General features: G+C 38.2%; 1 protein-coding gene across 1 annotated transcript in view; it reads right to left on the reverse strand.

Moving 5' to 3' along the window:
• The window catches only part of AMN (amnion associated transmembrane protein), a 76763-nt gene that overhangs the window by 39724 nt on the left and 18102 nt on the right, over nucleotides 1–18937 (reverse strand). The window lies entirely within an intron of this gene.

Genomic DNA, 18937 nt, shown 5'->3' on the forward strand with positions numbered 1-18937 from the left:
GAGAGAGAGAGAGAGAGAGAGAGAGACAGAGAGAGAGACAGAGAGAGAGACAGAGAAGAGAGAAGGAGAGTGACAGACAGAGAGAGAGAAAGAGAGAGACAGAGAGAGACAGAGAGAGAGACAGAGAGAGACAGAGAAGAGAGAAGGAAAGTGACAGACAGAGAGAGAGAAAGAGAGAAAGAGAGAGAGAGAGATAGAGAGACAGAGAGAGAGAGAGACAGAGACAGACAGAGAGACAGAGAGAGAGAGACAGAGAGAGAGAGAGAGAGAGAGAGAGAGAGACAGAGAGAGACAGAGAAGAGAGACAGAGAGAGACAGAGAAGAGAGAAGGAGAGTGACAGACAGAGAGAGAGAAAGAGGAGAGAGATAGAGAGACAGAGAGAAAGAGAGAGAGACAGAGAGAGAGAGACAGAGACAGACAGAGAGATAGAGAGAGAGAGACAGAGAGAGACAGAGAGAGAGAGAGACAGAGAGACAGAGAGAGACAGAGAGAGACAGAGAGAGAGAGAGAGAGAGAGAGAGAGAGAGAGAGAGAGAGAGAGACAGAGAGAGAGACAGAGAGAGAGACAGAGAAGAGAGGAGAGTGACAGACAGAGAGAGAGAAAGAGAGAGAGAGAGAGAGAGAGACAGAGAGACAGAGAGAGACAGAGAAGAGAGAAGGAGAGTGACAGACAGAGAGAGAGAAAGAGAGAAAGAGAGAGAGAGAGAATGATATATTCTTTAGATCTGAGGTTTTAACTTAGGTTTCAAAGATATCCAAAAAGCAAATGGGAGGGGAGGGAATTACATCTTTATTTTCACTAACTTCTAACTGAAATTTAACTGAAATCTAACTAAAAAATTATTCTGAAGAGTCTACAATTTATATAATTATAATTTATAATTGTTAAGGAATCCATGACACATAAAAAAGTTAAGAACATTTAATGTTAACATTTAATGTTAAGAACAATGAATGAGTCAGCAGTTAAGTGTCTGAGGCTGTGACTAGCTCTCTAGCAATAAAAAGCAGGACTATTGTCCCCTTCTTGCCAATTGTTCCATGGATTTGGTTTGAAGAGAACTACTTCTCCAAAGGAGAGGGATTAAGGGAGAGACTAGACAGAGGTAAAGTTACTCCTGAGGATAGAAGAAAAAGTAATAAACTCTTAACAACCAAGCCCATCAGCGTGGCATAGCATCATCCTACCAACCCATTTCTAGAGAGGAACATTTTAAAGAAAGATCAAAGAATTGAGAGATTAGAAAGGAATCTATAGCAAGGTCAAGGTTGGGAAGACTCCTCAGTTAATACTCTGTCAATTACTTAGTCTGTCATATCATGCAAAAATAAAATATACACCAACAGTAGCAAACAACCCTAGGAAACTGATCTAACACCTCCTGAGGAAGATGGTTAAGAGATAAGGGGCTTTACTGAGAAAGGAGGTGGGCAGCAAGAGTCTAAAGGGAATTCTGAAATCAGGGAGACACATTCCCTGGAACTGGTCCTCTAGGGCAGAAAGCAGTATCTTCTCCCAGGGTGAGGTAAAAAAGAGCTAACTCTTCAGATCTGAATAGCTATGCAAAGAATATGAATGAGACTAAAATTAGACATATCATTAGAGAGGGTCATTCTCTTGAATGAATGCACACTCCATTGTGTATATATGTATGTATGTGTGTTTGTGTGTGTATACCATGTTCTTATCTGAGGAACAAGGTTACAGAATTACCACAGAATTTGAGTTAGAAAATATGGTTAGCAGAATGGTTGGTCAGCTTTTGAATTTCCATAGAGCTTTGAAGAATATCTAGCTAACTCATATGGCAGACTTGTTTTCAAAGACTAGAGAAATGCTTTAGTATTGGTGGGGTGTCACAATGATGCGGGCCTAGCCCCCTTTAAGATTCCTTGTCTGATCTCAACAGATACAACTTCTGTATCTGAGCCAGTTTGGGCTGTACTTAGGCCCCACCGGATCTGAGCTGGCTTGGGTTTTCAGCCCCCATTCTAATGATCTGAAATTCCTTTTTGGGAGAGGTGGAAGGAGATAACAACAGACAATTCCTGTCTTATTTACAACAACAGAGAATTCCTGTCTTATTTACAAATATCTCCAGAACCTCTTGGATAACACCTCTGTGCAAACTTTGTTTTGATGACCCTAGTTATGTATAAAAGGAAGGTTGAAAAATGTAATCTTTGCACTCGGTTCATACCAGCCTAGTGCTCGCCAACTGGCATCCTCTTGCAGGCAATTTGGTCTTCCTGGAGGCCAAATGCCTATCTGTCCCTTTACTATCAATAAAGACTTTGTTTCCATACAGCATTGAGTAGCGAATTCATTCGCTACCGAATCCGCCCGTTGGTTACTTTGGGGAAGGAGAGAGATAATCAGACCCAGGAAGAGAGGAACTGCTCCATCTTGGTTTAGAACCTCAATTTACTCCTCATCAACAGCAAACATATCATTAAAACGATTGATGGAGGAGAGAGGAAGCATCTATTTGTTTTCATACTTTACATGGATACTCTGCAAAGGAGATTACTACTGAAAGAAGAAATAAGGATTTGAGATAATGATGTAATTCATAGTAGAGCTACAGTCAGGGCTAGTGATATGAAGGAGGTTGAAAGACTGAGAGAATGATACAACCCATAAAGAGAGGGAGCATCAAATTGGATGATCTGCCCCATCCTCTATCAGATTTGAAAAATCAATAACCACAGAACACTACAAAGTTGCCATGGAGCCCTTACCCTGGGAAGACTAAACCTCACCTAGCTCAGGTCATCCTCATATGTATGACCCATGGAGAGAAGGCAAGGAAGCCACACTGTGGATATAGTTAAGGTGCAAAGATTCTAGTCAATCTGTTCCAAGTAGGAATGAATAAAACCATCCTGTTTGTGAATATGAGAAATCAAATGAACAGAGATCACAAGTATCTTATAGTACAGTACAAGCAAAGGAGCAAAGATATTTGATTCAATTGTAAGTTCCTTGAGGACAGGGATTATCATTTGCCTCTTTTTGTATCTCCAGATCTTATTCTAGTGCCTTATATACAATAGGTGTCTAATAAATGTTTGTTAATTTTTTTGAGTGATCTTTGGTTATAACTATGGCCATATGGATGGATATAAGAGTGATGAATGAATCACTGAAAATGAATATCATGAAAATCACTGGAAAAAAGGAATAAAAGACAGAGTTGGTTTGAGAAGATGAATTCCAGAAAAAGCAACAACAAGAAATAAAGATATGCTTGAAGATAGAGGTCACTCTGGATCCTGTTAAGTCAGAACAACCTCTCTATAATTTAGGTAGAAACAATTTAACAAAAGAATATTACTAACAAGAAATAATCAGACAAGGATGATGACTGTTTTCTCTTGCAAATGTGTACTGATTGATCATAAAAATGTCAATTCATTGGAAAGGAAAATTATAATTTAATTCAGAGGAACCTGGTGTCCAAGGAATTAGTGTTATGAAACAGGCCCCAAATTTGCTATCAAGAATTGAAGCAACATGAAAGAATTTTGCTGAATAACTTTGCTGTTCAGAGGATTTTAGAGAGTCTGGCAAACCACACTGAACAGCCTGAATGTGGGATATCTCAGCTAAGGTAGAAACAGGAAAGTAAGGTAGAAGGAAGATATGCATTTACAAGAAATCAAAATGTTCCTACTGTGTATAAAAGGCAATAGCTAGATAGTGAAATGAGCCATCAGCTTGCTATGGAAAAAAATAAAACTATAAAAAACATTCAAAAGAAAACTGCTGCTTTGAAACTTCTTAAGAAGTTGAGCCTAGCTTATTTTTCAGGGAACCTAGGTTGCTTCTGACAAAGGGGTTGCTTTGAATAGAGCACTCACTGTATTTGGAAACTCAGAAAACCCACCAAATTCTACTCCCTGAGGTTCTGAGGCCAGAAGAAGTCAGGCTGTTGGAGCCTGAAGAGTCTGAAGCTGTAACCACTTTACCTCTTTCACTTGCACAACATGGCTTCACCTCTATGATGTCAGGGTCTTCTTCCAGAAGGAAGGTCAAACAATAACAACAACCTTAAACCAAAACCACTCTGATTCTCATTGACTGTCCAGCAATAGGTCCCAGGCCAAGTCCCATTTGGTCATTGGTTTGGGTCCTGATGAACTCAGATTGCATGTAAACAATAATTTCTGCATTGGTCAAAAATCCTGAGAGTCTTCCCCTACCAGTTTAATTTAATTTTTTTTTTTTTTGGATTAGGTGAAAGAGGAGATTCTTTGTCTTAATTGCTACCTAGCCTTAATCACTAAATAGGTGTGACCTAAGACCTGTTGAAGACCTTAGCTTAAAAAGACTAAGGTCTCCCATGGCATCCAGGGCCATCTCCAGACTTCCTGATCTATATCTGGCTACTGGAGCCAGATGGCTCTGGAGGGGAAAGTAAATCAGGTGACCTTGACCTTGCCCCCCTCACTTAAATCCAATTCACTTGCATGTCATGGCATCGCCTCCCTGATATCATGGTCCTCTTCAAGAAAGGACAAACAACAAAAATCTCCTCTAAACAAGGTGCTTTTTTTTTTCTTTCCTCATTCTACCTTAACTTCTCATCATAAGGATATTCAAGCACATTTCCATTTTACCTAAATTGATAGTAGGAATGGGACTTTTGTTTTAATTGGCCATACAAGTATAGGACTAAATAGAAAATGAGTATGAAGGAATGGAAAACCAAAACATTCTTCAATGGTGTGACATCAGAAAGTAAGATTTTTGAGGGTAAGAATAGTCTTTTGCCACTTTTTGTATCCCTGGAACTTAGCACAATGCTTGACATATAGGTAAGACTTGATAAATGTTTGTCGATTGATTGGCCCATCTATGCATTTATTTTGGATAGACTCTCAATTCTATAGGAATAAAGAATAAGGAGATATCCCACGTAGGGTCTGAGGCACTAAGTCTGAGGGTCTTTAGAAATTATTGAGTTCAACCTCCTCACTTTAACCAATGAAGAAACTGAATCTCAAACAGGCACTGGGACTTCTCCAAGTTCTCACAAAAGTAGTGATTGGCAAAGTAGTCACCATGACCCAGTGACCATAGCACACCCATATTGTCCACAGGGCTTACTTTACAAAGATAATGGAGTAGTTTGCCATTTCTTTTTCCAGTGGATGCAGGCAAACAGAGGCTAAGTGAAGTGCCTGAGGTCATAGAGCTAGTAAATGTTTGAGATCACCTTTAAACTTAGGTCTCTCTCCACTGAGTCAACTCACAGCCAGTGAGTGGCAATGCTTCAGAATCCAAATAAAATGTTCTTCCTAATGCACCATACTGCTTTTTAATTCAATTCAATTCAATTGCTATTCAATGTGCAGTTGTTAGCTTGAATGTCATATGAATATACCTCCTGTGATATGGACCCACTCAAACTGGCTCACAAGAATTTTATAAACTCTTACTAATTATAATCATATCCAGATTCTGGATATGGCTTCTCCCCAAGTGTCCTCCTGTGAAAAGGCTTATAGCTGGGTCAGATCTATGCTAATCAAATATTGACTCTTTCAGGACTATATTAATACAGTTCTCAAAATATTGCTTTGTTCTGTGGAGGATTGGTGCAAGAATCCAGGGCCATGTAGTCTGACAAGCTACATGAGCAGCAAACAGTCACCTCTGCCTTACCCTAGAGCCCCTTTTTCCTACCCATACAGATTTCTTTCCTCTCTCTAAGACAAAATCATTTCCTAGTGTCCACACTTGGAGGCCCACCTTGATTCACATCTCTTACCTAGAATTCTACTCTTAAGTCCTTACTCAAAGGAGCAGAAAAGCCTCATCAGGGTTGCTTTGAAGAGAGAAGCTTTTATTCAATGAGGAGAGCTGAACTGAACTGAGGACAAGTTTGTGACAATCCCTAACTAGACTCTTAAATATGGAACAGATCTTAAGAGACTGCTATACCAAATTCCCTTGGGTAAAAATCAGTATCTTTGGTGAGCTTTATGGATAAGCTGACTTTTGGATTCAGTGTCTATAGAAACAGCAAGAAAAAATCTATGACATCTTTATCCTCTCTGCCAGGGGAAAAATGGGAGAAGAGAGGGATAGGGATGAATAGGATATATATGTAAAAAAAAGTTTATTTACAGGAAATGATGATGATGATGATGATGATAAAGCTTTTGTCCAAAATGACTGCCTGAAGAGAAGGCAGAACAGTGAAACTTTGAAGTTTGCATCAGACCAAATAATGATCAAGAAACCCAATGAGAATCTATAGTTAAATAATTCTTTCTAGCCCCAAATTGTACAAAAAGCCATTCAGAAGCCCATGTGTGCTGGTTATACATACATACATATATATATATATATATATATATATATATATATATATATATATATATATATATATATATATATATATATATATATATATATATATATATATAAAATCTTCAAAACTATTTATATAAAATCTTCAAAACTATTTGTCCAGAGGCAGCAAAAGTAAATGGCTTCCCTGAGAAAGATCTGGGATGGAAACCTTAGATGCCCTGGAGAAGGGTAACAAGTAGCAATTAGTGACTGACATGACCAGCATGGTAGGACAGGAAAAGGAAAAAGTTGTATTGGATATTGGAACAACCCAGGCAATTATCTGAAGTCCCTAATGCTCTGTTCTAAAATGTAATTGAGGATTCAAAAAATTCAGTTCTGAATTTCAAAGATCAGGGAGTGACGGTAGTGAGAGAGACTAATTCCAGCACATGGATGTCATCACCCAAACCCAGGTAACTCAAGAAGAGAACAATCAGGGTTAATCATTCCAGTAGAGAGGGCTGGACTCTGGCACAAAGTTCCAATTCAAAAACTAAAGATAGAGGAATGAGTAAATCAAAGAAAACACAAGTATAAAATTTATTGTCAGTCTAGAGAGTCCTCCCAAAGAAGAGCTTATAACTACAAGCAGAAACTCAAATTGGAAAAAGAGAGGATTTCCTATAAAGATTACATGAATACTTAGAAGAAATGGAGCAAGAGATTTTTTTTAAAAGGGAAAGGAAAAAAGTTCTGAAGGAAAGAAATGGAAGAAGAATAAATTGTTTAAAAGAGAAAGAAGTAAAATTTGTCCTAGAAATGGACCCCCTGAAAACTAGCACAAATTAAATAAATATAAATTTTTGTATGAGATATAGCATGAGATGCATGAGATGTTACTAAGTAACATCAAAAGACAAAAAGGGGGGGGGAATATGAGATAATTAATATCAAAAATAACTACCCTGGAAAATATGAACAAAAAAAGAGAGAATTTAAGAAAAACTAAAATTCCCTGAAAACTATGATTTTTAGAAAAGTAAAGACACTATATTTTAAGAAATCATCTATGAAAACTGCCTGTTTCTATTAGAACCAAAAGGCAAATTAAAGACAATGAATCTACCAATCATCTCCTGAAAGAAATCCCAAGAGGAAAAGTCCCAGGAATATCATAGCTAAAATCCAGATCTCAAGAAAAACTATTGCAACCAAACAAAATAATTAAATATCAAAGAATCACAATTAGTATTACACAGCTTCTATCAAAAATGAGAAGAGCTTTTGGAATATAATATGCCAAAAGGCAAGAGAGATAGGTTTATAATGTTAGGATAATTATAAATTATCCTGCACACTTGAGTATAACCTTACAGGAGAAAAATGTATTTTTAACGGAAAAGAGAAACTCAAATATTTCTGATAAAAAGAGCTGAGTAGAAACTTTGAAATACAAATACAGGAGTCCAGAGAAACCTAGAAAGATAAATTTATTTGAATATTTGGAAAGAACTATATGATGGTATACTGCTAACATTCAATCAGCGGAAGAAGAAATGTATCTTAAAATCATCAGAGTATTGAGGGAGTTAAATAAGAAAAACAGAGACACGAGGATGGATTGGTTTTGTTCTGAGGGTGTGAAGAGTGAAAAAAGAAGGGAAAGTGACAAGAGAGATATATTAATGGAAACAGGATGCAAAAGGGGGTGGAAGTTGATCTTTCTCACAATTGGGATTTCTGAGCAGAATTCACAAACACAAATAAAGGAATGGGTATTAGACTAACCTCATTCATATATGATATGGACAAAGAAGGATTAAACACAGAGACAAACAATTTAATGTAGAAATTCACCAAAGGGTGAGTAAAGAGGAAAAGCAGTATGGGACGAAAGTCACAAGCAAAACAAATTCCCAGATACTAAACTAAAGGGAAAATTAAAGCAGAGAAGAGAGAAGCAAAGAATATGAATTCCCTGAGATCAAAGATTGCCTTGTCTTCTTACATTTGTATTGCCAGTGCTGAGTACAAAGTAAACACTTAGTAAATACTTTTTTCATTCATTTTATAGGTGAAGAAATAGAAGGTGCAAAAGTTAAATGACTTGTCCAGGATCACATAAATAATAAGTGGTTGAGGCAGAATTTACGTTGGGGTCTTCCTGACTCAGATTCTATCCACTATATCACCTAGCTGCAAAGATGCAACTGTTTGTAGTTAGATTTGTGGAGACACTTCATTAAAGAATGATAGATTCCCTCATGGTTATTGTTTGAGCATCAGTTCACTGGAAATTTAATTCTGTCATAAATATTCCTTCAGCAAAGTACTTTCAACATATTTGTTAAAGTCAATACAAGATTCCTGGAAAGATATAACAAAAGAAACAACTTTGTCAAATGACCCTCTGATTATTTACAATGGTCTACACCTGAGACAGGAATCAGACCCACCATATAGGTAGTTGCCATTGACATAGAGAATGTTCAGCACAGAAATGAAGTTGAAATGGAAGCTGATTACCAAAGATGACAAGGTCCTTCCGATGCATGTCTCCTCTTTGGGTTGATTGTATCAAGATTGGGTCAAGGATGGGATGGGGTGTGATGGATTTCCAAGCTTCTTCAATGAGGTCCATAGTCACACAAAAATATTTCGCTTAACTATCCATACAGGAAAAAACAAGTGGATGAAGAGTTCAAACTATGATACAAAGTCAGATGCAGTTTGTCTGTCCATCAGTATACATATTTTGAACATATTTAGCACAGTATGATACAAGGAATCCATGAACTGGTAAGCAGATTTCAATTTGTATTTTTTTTCTTTTCCCTTTTCTGAGGCTGGGGTTAAGTGGCTTGCCCAGGGTCACACAGCTAGGAAGTGTTAAGTGTCTGAGACCAAATTTGAACTCGGGTCCTCCTGAATTCAGGGCTGGTGCTCTATCCACTGCGCCACCTAGCTGCCCCCTGGTAAGTAGATTTCACAATATTAACAATTCACAACCAACTTGTCCAGCAGCAGCTACATCCCATACAAGCAACTATGGTGCTTCCCTCAATGCCCCAGTCAGAGCAGAGCTGCTGCCAGAGCTTGAACCTGCCATTCTTTCTCCACGAGCTCCAGAAACAATGGGAAAAGGCTTTTTCAGGCCTATATGAGCTAGTTTTAGAGTCAGACACACACATTGTGAACTCCTAGCAAAGCTGATCTTCATTATTGGCAGATGGGGAGAGGGTGTGCCTCTAGATTAGGTAATTCCTCTAAAGGAACTAAGGAGTCCAGCTGTTGAGGAATTAGCAGATGAAGGAGGAATTTTCTAGCTCTTACGGAGCACAACCATCACAAGTAGGAAATAGGCAGTTCTAGTCAGTGACTCCAACAGGAAAGATATTTTTATTAGATTTTTTAAAAATAATTTTTCAATACCTGAGAGACATCTTAGCTTTCCTCCTTAGAAAGAGGAAATTCTGTTATGAATTATATGAAATGGGGGTTAAATAATGACTGAGAGGACCACTTAGCAAGGCATCCTATGACTGGGGACATGAAAGCTTTGCTTGACTAACATTACCAATGGGAACTCTATAGAGAGCATGTAGTATGGGACAGGCGAGCCCTGACGTCATGAAGTGGACGGCAAACTAGAGTCACAAAATTTGAGAATTAGAGGGCCCTCAACAGCCTGAAAGGGATCCCACTATAATCTATCTAACAAATAGATAACTTCTCTTTGAAGACCATCAAGGGCAGGGGCTGAGTCACCACCTCCCAAGATAGGCCTTTTCACTTCTGGACATCCTTAATTCTTAGAAAAATGTTTCTAGATATCAGCCTAAATTGACCTTTTTGTGACTTCTACTTATTCTTTTTGGTTTTATGCCACTAGGGTCAAACAGAAGAAATCCAATTGCTTTTCCATCTAAAAGCCTTTCAAAATACTTAAAGATAGATATTATTGCCTTCAAATTTCTTTTTCAGGCTAAACATGCCCTGTTCCTTTAACCTATCTTCATATAACATGGACTCAAGGCCTTTTACCATCTGGGGTGATTTCTTCTGGACACTTTCTAGCTTATTAATGTCTATTTTTTCAACCTTCACACACGGAATTGAACACAATACTCCAATGAAGTCTGATGAGAGTAGAGTGCAATGAGACTATCTTCTTCCTAATTCTGGAAATTGTTCCTATTTTACTAAAATCCAAGTAACTAACCTTTTGACTACCACATCATACTCAGATCATTGACTCAGATTGAGCTTGAAATCCACTAATACCTCCAGATCCTTTTCAAAAGACCTGCTATCCATTTTCTGCTAGTTTTTATTTTAATACAAAGAATTTTACATTTGAAACAATCCTTCTTTCCCATGTCTGTATTGGTGTTTTGCATTTAAGGAATATTATGATAATGAATTGTTCTTACCAATTCATTGAGAAAGTTCTATTTTATTGTGCAATATCTTTTTGAGACTTCATTAATTTTTTTTACCATCACTTATTAACTAAGCAATCTGACTCATATTTTGATCTTCAGTAATATACTATTAGAATATAATTATTCTAATAAACTAAAATATCTACAGTAAAAAAACAAAAAACAAAAACAAAACAAAAGCAAAAACAAACAAACAAACAAAAAACAGCTGCTATCTAGTCCTGCCTCTCTTGCCTTGTATTTGTGGAATTGTTTTTTCTTTTTTACTCAACTATGAGATTTCATATCTATTTCTATTGAATTCCAATTTATTAAATTAAGCCCAATATTCTAGCTTTTCAAAATCCTTTTGGATCCTATCATGTAATACATTAGCAATCCCTCCTAGCTTTGTCAGCTGCAAATTTGATGTGCATGTCATCTATGCCTTTATCCAAATCATTAATGAGATCTTAACGTGAGACCAAGCAAAGATCCCTGAAGCTCTGCAGTGGAGACCTTTTGTCACAATGACGTTGAACCATTAATAACTACTCGAGTCTGGCCATTAAGTGAGATCTGAATCTCCTGGCTGCCATCTTCTAAGGCAGTTTCCAAGTTTTGACGTTTTGTTGGAGGGGCAGGAGAGGGGAGTTGTACCTTATCAGTAATTTTTTTTCTAATGGGTATGTGTGCTATTTTCCTAATGGTATCTGTACAGCTATTGCTCTGGAGGCCTGCAAGAGAGTTAGGGAGAATTACCTTGAGGGGCTGATATCCTCAAAACAGGAAAGTTTTCCAGTTTTTCTCACCCTACAATGACAATCAATTGCCAAATCTTGTTATTTTTTATCGTCACCACATTCACACACACACACGTTGTTGGCATTGTCCACTACTGACATCCCTTAGGATAGTTGTGTCCATAGACAGATAAGCAGACAAAATAGACAGATAGGCAGACATGATAGATAGACATAATAGACATGATAGATGGATGGATAGATAGATAAACATGATAGATGATAGACAGACCTTAGATGGTTAGAGAAATGGATAGACATGATAGATAAACAAACATGATAGACATATAGATGATAGATGATAGGTAGGTAGAAAGACAGATAGACTTAATAGGTAGATATTTTTCTCTTCACATAGTCACCATTTTAATTGGGGTCCTTATTAACTTTCCCCTAGACTACTACAGTAGATTTCCAATGGGTCTCCTTGTCTCAAATTTCACCCCACTAAAATCCATCCACCACATAGATGTCAAAGTGATTTTCTTAAAGCACATTTTGATTTTACACACAAACCTCCTACTCAATGGCTTCTTGTTATCTTAGAATAAATACACATTTCTCTGGCTGGCATTTAAAGCTTTTCAAATCTGGCCTCTCACCATCTGTCTAGTCTATTTAAGCATGATTCCCCTCTATACAGTCTACCATGCAATCACAGGGGCCTCTTGCTTTTCCTCACATACAGTGTTCCTCCCTTCATCTCTTTGCCATTGCATAGCTGTCTGCAAAAAAAGGAATTCTCTGACCTGTAACCTCTACCTCTAGATTTTCCCGGCTTCCTTGAAGATTCAGCTCAAGAGTCTCACCTTCTATATAAGCCCTTTCCCAGCCTGTCCCACCCCACAGTTGCTGGTGACTTCCTCTCTGAGATTATCTCCCATCTACTCTCTCTGTATCTTGCATACATACATACATACATACATACATACATATACATATACATATACATTTATATACTTTGTGAATTTTTATAAGTTTACATAATTTCTCCTCCATTAGAATGTATGCTCTTTGAAGGTGGGGATAATTTTTTTTTGCCTTTCTTTGTATCTCCCAGCCCTCAGCACAGTAAATGTCATATAATAAGAACTGAATAAGTGCTTGCTTACTCAGTATCTCCCCTGTTTAGAATTCCCTCTTTATCTTTATTTGAATTTTTTTATCTTTTAGAATTCCCAGGCTTCCATCAAAACTCACAAATTCTACCTTTTTCAGCAGGCTTTTCCTTCCACTTCCCCATATACTAGAAAATTTCTATTCTGAGGTTCCCTTCCATATACTTGATATGTATCTTGTAGATGTCTATTTGCTGATTCCATGAGAAAATAAGCTTTTTTGAGGACGGCGGCTATTTGGGGGAGTTTCTTTAAATTCCCCAGATCTTAACACAGTGCTTGACATAGTAAGTATCTAATAAATACTTGTTGATTGATTGATGCATGTCCTTGATCAGTTAGCCTGGAAGGGCCAGGCTATCATCAGGAATCTAGAAAGAAGACTTTAGGTAGGCAGATGAGTCCTAAATGTGGACAAACAAACTACGTTGAGAATGAGGCTTTTGTAATGTGGACATATTGGGCCCACCTGTGTGTGTGTGGGGGGCGGGGCTGCAGTCACCTAGTAGGGGAGGGCAGGCTGTGACCAGCCTAAGGGAAGATGTTATGAACCCACTCACACCCTTACAGTTCTTCATTTCAAACCCCAAATTCTAGGTCTGCTGAAACTCCACCCATCCACTACTCCCTGTTTTCTTTTCCCTGTTCTAAGTGCAGGAATGTAAGAAAATACTCATTTAGGGGGATGAAACAAGCCCAGATCAGGGGTTCTGTGTGTGTGTGTGTGATGAATCCCTTTACTAGTCTTGACTCCCATGGACCCTTGAAAGGTCATTAAGGTAACCAATTATATTGAAATCAAGATGTTATTTTTCCCATCCAAGTTTATAGGCCTTCTTAAATACACCCACAGTCCCCTTATATCATAGACTTCAAGTTAAATGCTTTTGTAATTCTTGCTGCTTATCCCCTGGTCCCAAATGAAAGTACTTCCTGGAGGGGCACTAGGATCCAGGGCTTCTTTCCCCCTTCCCCCTTCCTTCCCACCCCTCCCGCATCTTTCAGACTCACTAGAGACATCTGATTTAGATCCAGACCTTAAGACTAATCTCCCCCAGTTTCCACAGTTTCGGGCACAGGGTACCTGCCTACTCTGGGGCTTTCAGCAGGTTCCCCAGCCACCCACATCCCTCTTGCCTCCAGTTAGTTACACTCTTCCTCTCGTGAGCACACTGACTCAGCTCCAGTCATATTTCTCATAGCTGAATCATTAACTAATCCATCTTTCCCATCCTCCCTTGTTCCTCTTCTTCTCTCTGTCTACACTCTCCCGTCTCTCTCTCTCTCCCTCTTTTTCTCCCCTGTCTGTCTGTATCTCTGTCTCTTTTGTGTGTTTCTCTGTTTGTCTCTCTTATACACAGACTTTCTTTAACAAATACACCTTTCTTCTGCTTCAGTCATCCAACAATTGCTCTTATCTTGCACCAAAAACATACCAGGTGGCCATTCTCAGTGCCAAGCTGAACCACACTCAAGGATCACTAGTCTCAAGGTTTACCTGAATGCTTTTAACTCAGCTCAGGAATCTTTGGGGTACTCAATCAACAGCTGCCTGCAGCTGCATTCCTGCCACATCGCACCTGCTTCTTTGCACTGTCTATTCCACTCAATGTTCCTGGGAGTCCAACAGAAGGGCCCTGCCTCTGTCACGAGCCATCCAGAGTATGGTGAAGGGGATCTCTTTTGGTCATGCTCAGGGGCCAGACACAATCAAATAGGCAGAGATCCTAACCCACTGTAGGGGCTCAGAGAAGCATGTCATCCAGGGGAGAGGGAGGGGGATGCCCTTCAGTAGGAGGAGCAGTCCTAAGTGAGTTGTCACAGCTGAAGAATGAACTTTAAACTAAAGAGAATGGGTGTGTCTGGAAACAACTGAACTGAAATTATAGGCAAGCAGGGAGGTCCCCTCAGGTTGGGTGGTGTGGAATGGTCAATATGACTTAGGAATTGGGTGATTCAGGAAGTACAACTGCTCTTACCGGCACTCAGACTCATGCCTTCCCTGAATTAACTCACTAATGATTCATTTTTCCAGCCCTACTCAAAGATACCACCGTAGTAACTGAAGCCTGGAATGGGACCCCAAAGTCATCCTGGCAGCAAAGAGAGCAGGAACAAGTCACCACTTACAAAGTGGAAGGAAATGTTCCTTTTGAAAATTCCAGTCCCTGCCCTGGATTGGAAGATGTGTCCAGAGCTGGAAGTATTCCCTCTTGGCAGAGCCAGAAGGAAAAAGGGGAAGCCGAAGATAATTGGAGCTCTTCAAGGCCCAAGTCCAGGTCCCCTTTTCTTATCTTCCCACATATTTTCTCAGTGATCACGTCTAAACAAAAATCTGTATCCAGCCCTAATCTGCACCCAACATAAGTATCTATCCCTAATCTCTCCTAAACTTAATCACTATCTCCAATTGTCTGCAACACACATTTACAGCAGAATTCCAAGTCCCTTCAGGATTTTCATCCTAGAAAATCTAAACAAAACTCATTATGTTCCCCTCCCAAGAATACTCTTTCTCCAAACTTCCTTATTTCTATCATAAATTCCTAACTTTAATCATTCTTGGATTTTTTTTCTCTTCCTCCTTACTTTCTAAATCCAATCAATTTCTAGATCATCTTGATTCCATCTCCACAACATCATCCACCTCCGTCCTCTTCTTCCCCTAAAGTAGTGGTCACTACTTTGAGTTAAACTCTCAACTCCTGCAGTATCTTCCTAGATGGCCTCTTTCCTTCTAAACTCCATTCCATTCTCCACAAATTATCTTCTTAAGGTACAGGCTGATCCTGTATGTCAATTCTCTTCTTAAAAATACTTAGCAACTTATTATTACTTTTAGAATAGGTATTCTTAACCAGAAATTCATGAACTTTTTTTTTAATTTAGCTATTTTATAATAATTGGTTCCTTTGGAAATCTAAGTGTTTTATTTTACATTATTTAAATTTCACATTATATTGTTAATTATATTATATTATATTTATATAACATTATTCTGAGGTCTATAGACATCACCAGACTGCAAAAGGGGTTCCATGTCAAGCTTACATAAACATATACTACACACACATACATACACAAACACATACATATATTCACATATACACTTAAGAATCCTGTTCTAGGATAAAATACAGACTCTTGAACATATCATTTAAAACTCTCAACAATCTAGCTCATAGCTATCTTTCCAGACATTCCATTTTATATCCCTTCCTAATTTCTATTTATAAATATTTACAACTTTGGGTCATTTTTGGGACTTCCCTGTCCTCTCCCCCCACTTGTAATCAGTGTCCAAGCCCTCTTGATTCTGCCTTCTAATTTCTGGGTCTTCTTCTCTCACACAACCACCACCCTAGCTCAGTTCGCCAAATCTCACCTCAACTATTTCTTGTCTTTAAACTCTCTCCATTATAATCCATCCTTCACTCTGCTGCATAATTGATGTTCTTAAAGTACAGGTCGTACCATGTCATTTCCCATGTCAAGGATACAATGCAAATTCCTTTTTCTGTCACTTAAAAACTTTCTCAATATGGCTCTAACCTATTTTCCCCTAGTATGTTAATCCCCTTCAAATCCTCTGTCAAGTGGCCTACTTGCTTTTCCCTCTACACAATGTTCTATTTCTTTGTTACACAGGTTATTCCCTTGCCTTGAATGCCCTCTCTGCTCATCTCCATCTTATGGAATCCCTAGCTTCCTTCAAATCCATTCAGTTCTCTGCTTTGTTAACAATTGCAAATACTTTTTTCCTTCTCAAATAATCTTGTCTTTATTTATTTGTGCCCATATATAATTTTTTCTCCTCAATTACATGTAAAAACAATTTTTAATATTTTTTAAAGTTTTGAGTTTCAAATTCTATTCCTCTCTTTTATCCTCCCCCCTTCCTGAGATGGTAGGCAATCTGACATATGTTACACATGTGCAATCATATAAAATATTTCTATATTAGTCATTTTATGCAAGAAGATGAAGGAAGAAGGGAGAGAAGGAAGGAAAGAAGAAAAAAGGGAGAGAATGAGAGAGAAAGAAACAGAGGAAGAGAGGGAAGGAGAGTGGGAGAAAGGAAGAAAGGAATGAAGGGAGGGAAAGGAAGAGCTGGGAGGGATTAGAATTATAGAACATGGAATTTGGGTCTTTAGAGAACACTGATCCAACCTCTTTATTTTATAGGGGAATTTGGACAGATGCACAAAGGAAGAAATTAATCCTCAGAGAAGGGAAAGGCCTTGTCCAAAGTCATATAATTAACAAATGGCAACAAGAAAACTGGGATGCAAGTGTCCTGACTCTCAGCCAAAGGTGAGAAGTTTAGACATAGTGAGACAATCTGAGTTTAAAGCATCTATCACTTCCATCATCCACCTTGTTTGCTCCTATTATTTTGAAATGGAGAAAGTCATACTGCCCATGGTGTGTGACAGACTACACATTTGTTTTCTAATTTCAATTTGGCCCTTACCACCATAGACCAATCTCTTTCTTTTTCTCTAAGTGACTCTTTACCACATTACTTAAAATAGCAATTTCAAGCTTCCTCACCACTTGCCTGAACAATTGCAATAGCCTCCTAATTGGTCTTTCTGCCTCTAACCTTTTCCTCTGTACAATCCATCCTCTATACAGCTGCCAAATTTGTTTCCTAAATTGCAGGTCTGACCATAAATAGTACTCTCCTACTCAATAAGCACCAGTTGCTTCCCATTCACTCTACAAACAAATATCATTTAATATTATCTCATTCTTTTTTAATGTCCATTTTATGTACGTTTTATAATGTACAGAAATATTAATACATAATAAGCATAATATAAATGTCTTGCACATTTGTTGGTATATGACATATGAGTATCACATAATATAATGTGTACAAATATCAGTGTTATGTGAAAATAATAAGTGTTGATTTATTATTGAATATTATAGAATTATTAAATTCTGATTAAATATGAACAAACATTAATTAATAATAAAATTTTAAAACTACTGGGGATGTTTGCTCAAAAGGATTCAAAATTTATTGAGGATATTTTGCTCAAGCTAAAAAGTGGAGGCCAATGATTGAATGGCAGATTGGGTGGACCCTGTGAAGGATTTGTGGAAAGGCCGAGAGGTAAGAGCTTAAGGTAAGAAGGTGTGCACGAGTCTTAAGCTCCACTTTGATACAAGCACCAGCATCTGTGAAGTCACAGAACCATGGAAGTGTTGAGATAATTATTTTCCAATGTTCCCTTCACACTCTAAATTCTAGTCAAACAGGATGATTCATTGTCCCCTGGACATTTCTATACTCACCCAACTCTTAGCTATTATTCAGGCCATTTTATCTGTCTCAGATTCTGTGTATCTGTCCTTAGAATGCTCATCCCTCAGCTGCTACTGCAGTTCCTTCTTTGCTTCAAGGCCCAACTCAGATACTGCTTTCCCCAAGGAGCCTTCCACGACACTTCTCCCACCCAGTGGCCTTTCCCTTCTCTGTTTGCAATGCATTTCATGCTAATTATATACTTTATGATGGTCCCATTTGACCTATAGTATCTGCACCCATTTCTTATCCTGTCAGGAAGACGGCAAGTTTCCTGAAGCTAAGAATCCTGGTTCATAGGTTTAGAACTGGAAGGGATATTTGAGGTTACTTCATTAAACTCCTTCAGCTGAACTCCTAGTTGAACAATGTCTCCTTGCAGAGAATCAATTCAGGGGAGGATGCCTTAGCCATCCCTAACAAGGTGGTTATATTTACTGTGCTAGTGAGAACAAATAGTGATGAAGCAGCTAGCTGCAGTGAAAAGAGTACTGGGCCTGGCGTGAGTCAGGAACATGAGTCAGCTAGCTGCATTGCCCTAGCTGCTTCTGTCTGCATCAGTTTCCTCAACTGTAAAAAATGGGATTACTAATAGCACCTATCTTCCATGGTTGTTGTGAGGATCAAATGAGGTAATATTCATAAAGTGTTAGCAGTTAACATAAAGTATTGGTGGTTCACTATTCTATAATTCTTTTTAAGTTTTCCTTTTCATCATAACAACCCTGTGAGATAAGAGCCAAGTATAATCATTATTCCAGTTTCACAGATGAAGAAACTGAGGCTTACCTAACATCACACAGATAATGTCAGAATGATCTTGGGCAACGCAGTATGTTGTAAAGTATTGTGTTTAGAGGAACTGGCTTTGCTGCTTACCATCTATATGACCTGGGAAAAGTTAATTTTTCTGAGCCTCAATCTCTTGAAATTTCTTGAAAATGAGGGGAGTCAACTTGAAGGCCTT

Source organism: Sminthopsis crassicaudata, chromosome 2, assembly GCF_048593235.1.
Source record: "Sminthopsis crassicaudata isolate SCR6 chromosome 2, ASM4859323v1, whole genome shotgun sequence".
In the NCBI taxonomy this organism is placed as follows: domain Eukaryota; kingdom Metazoa; phylum Chordata; class Mammalia; order Dasyuromorphia; family Dasyuridae; genus Sminthopsis; species Sminthopsis crassicaudata.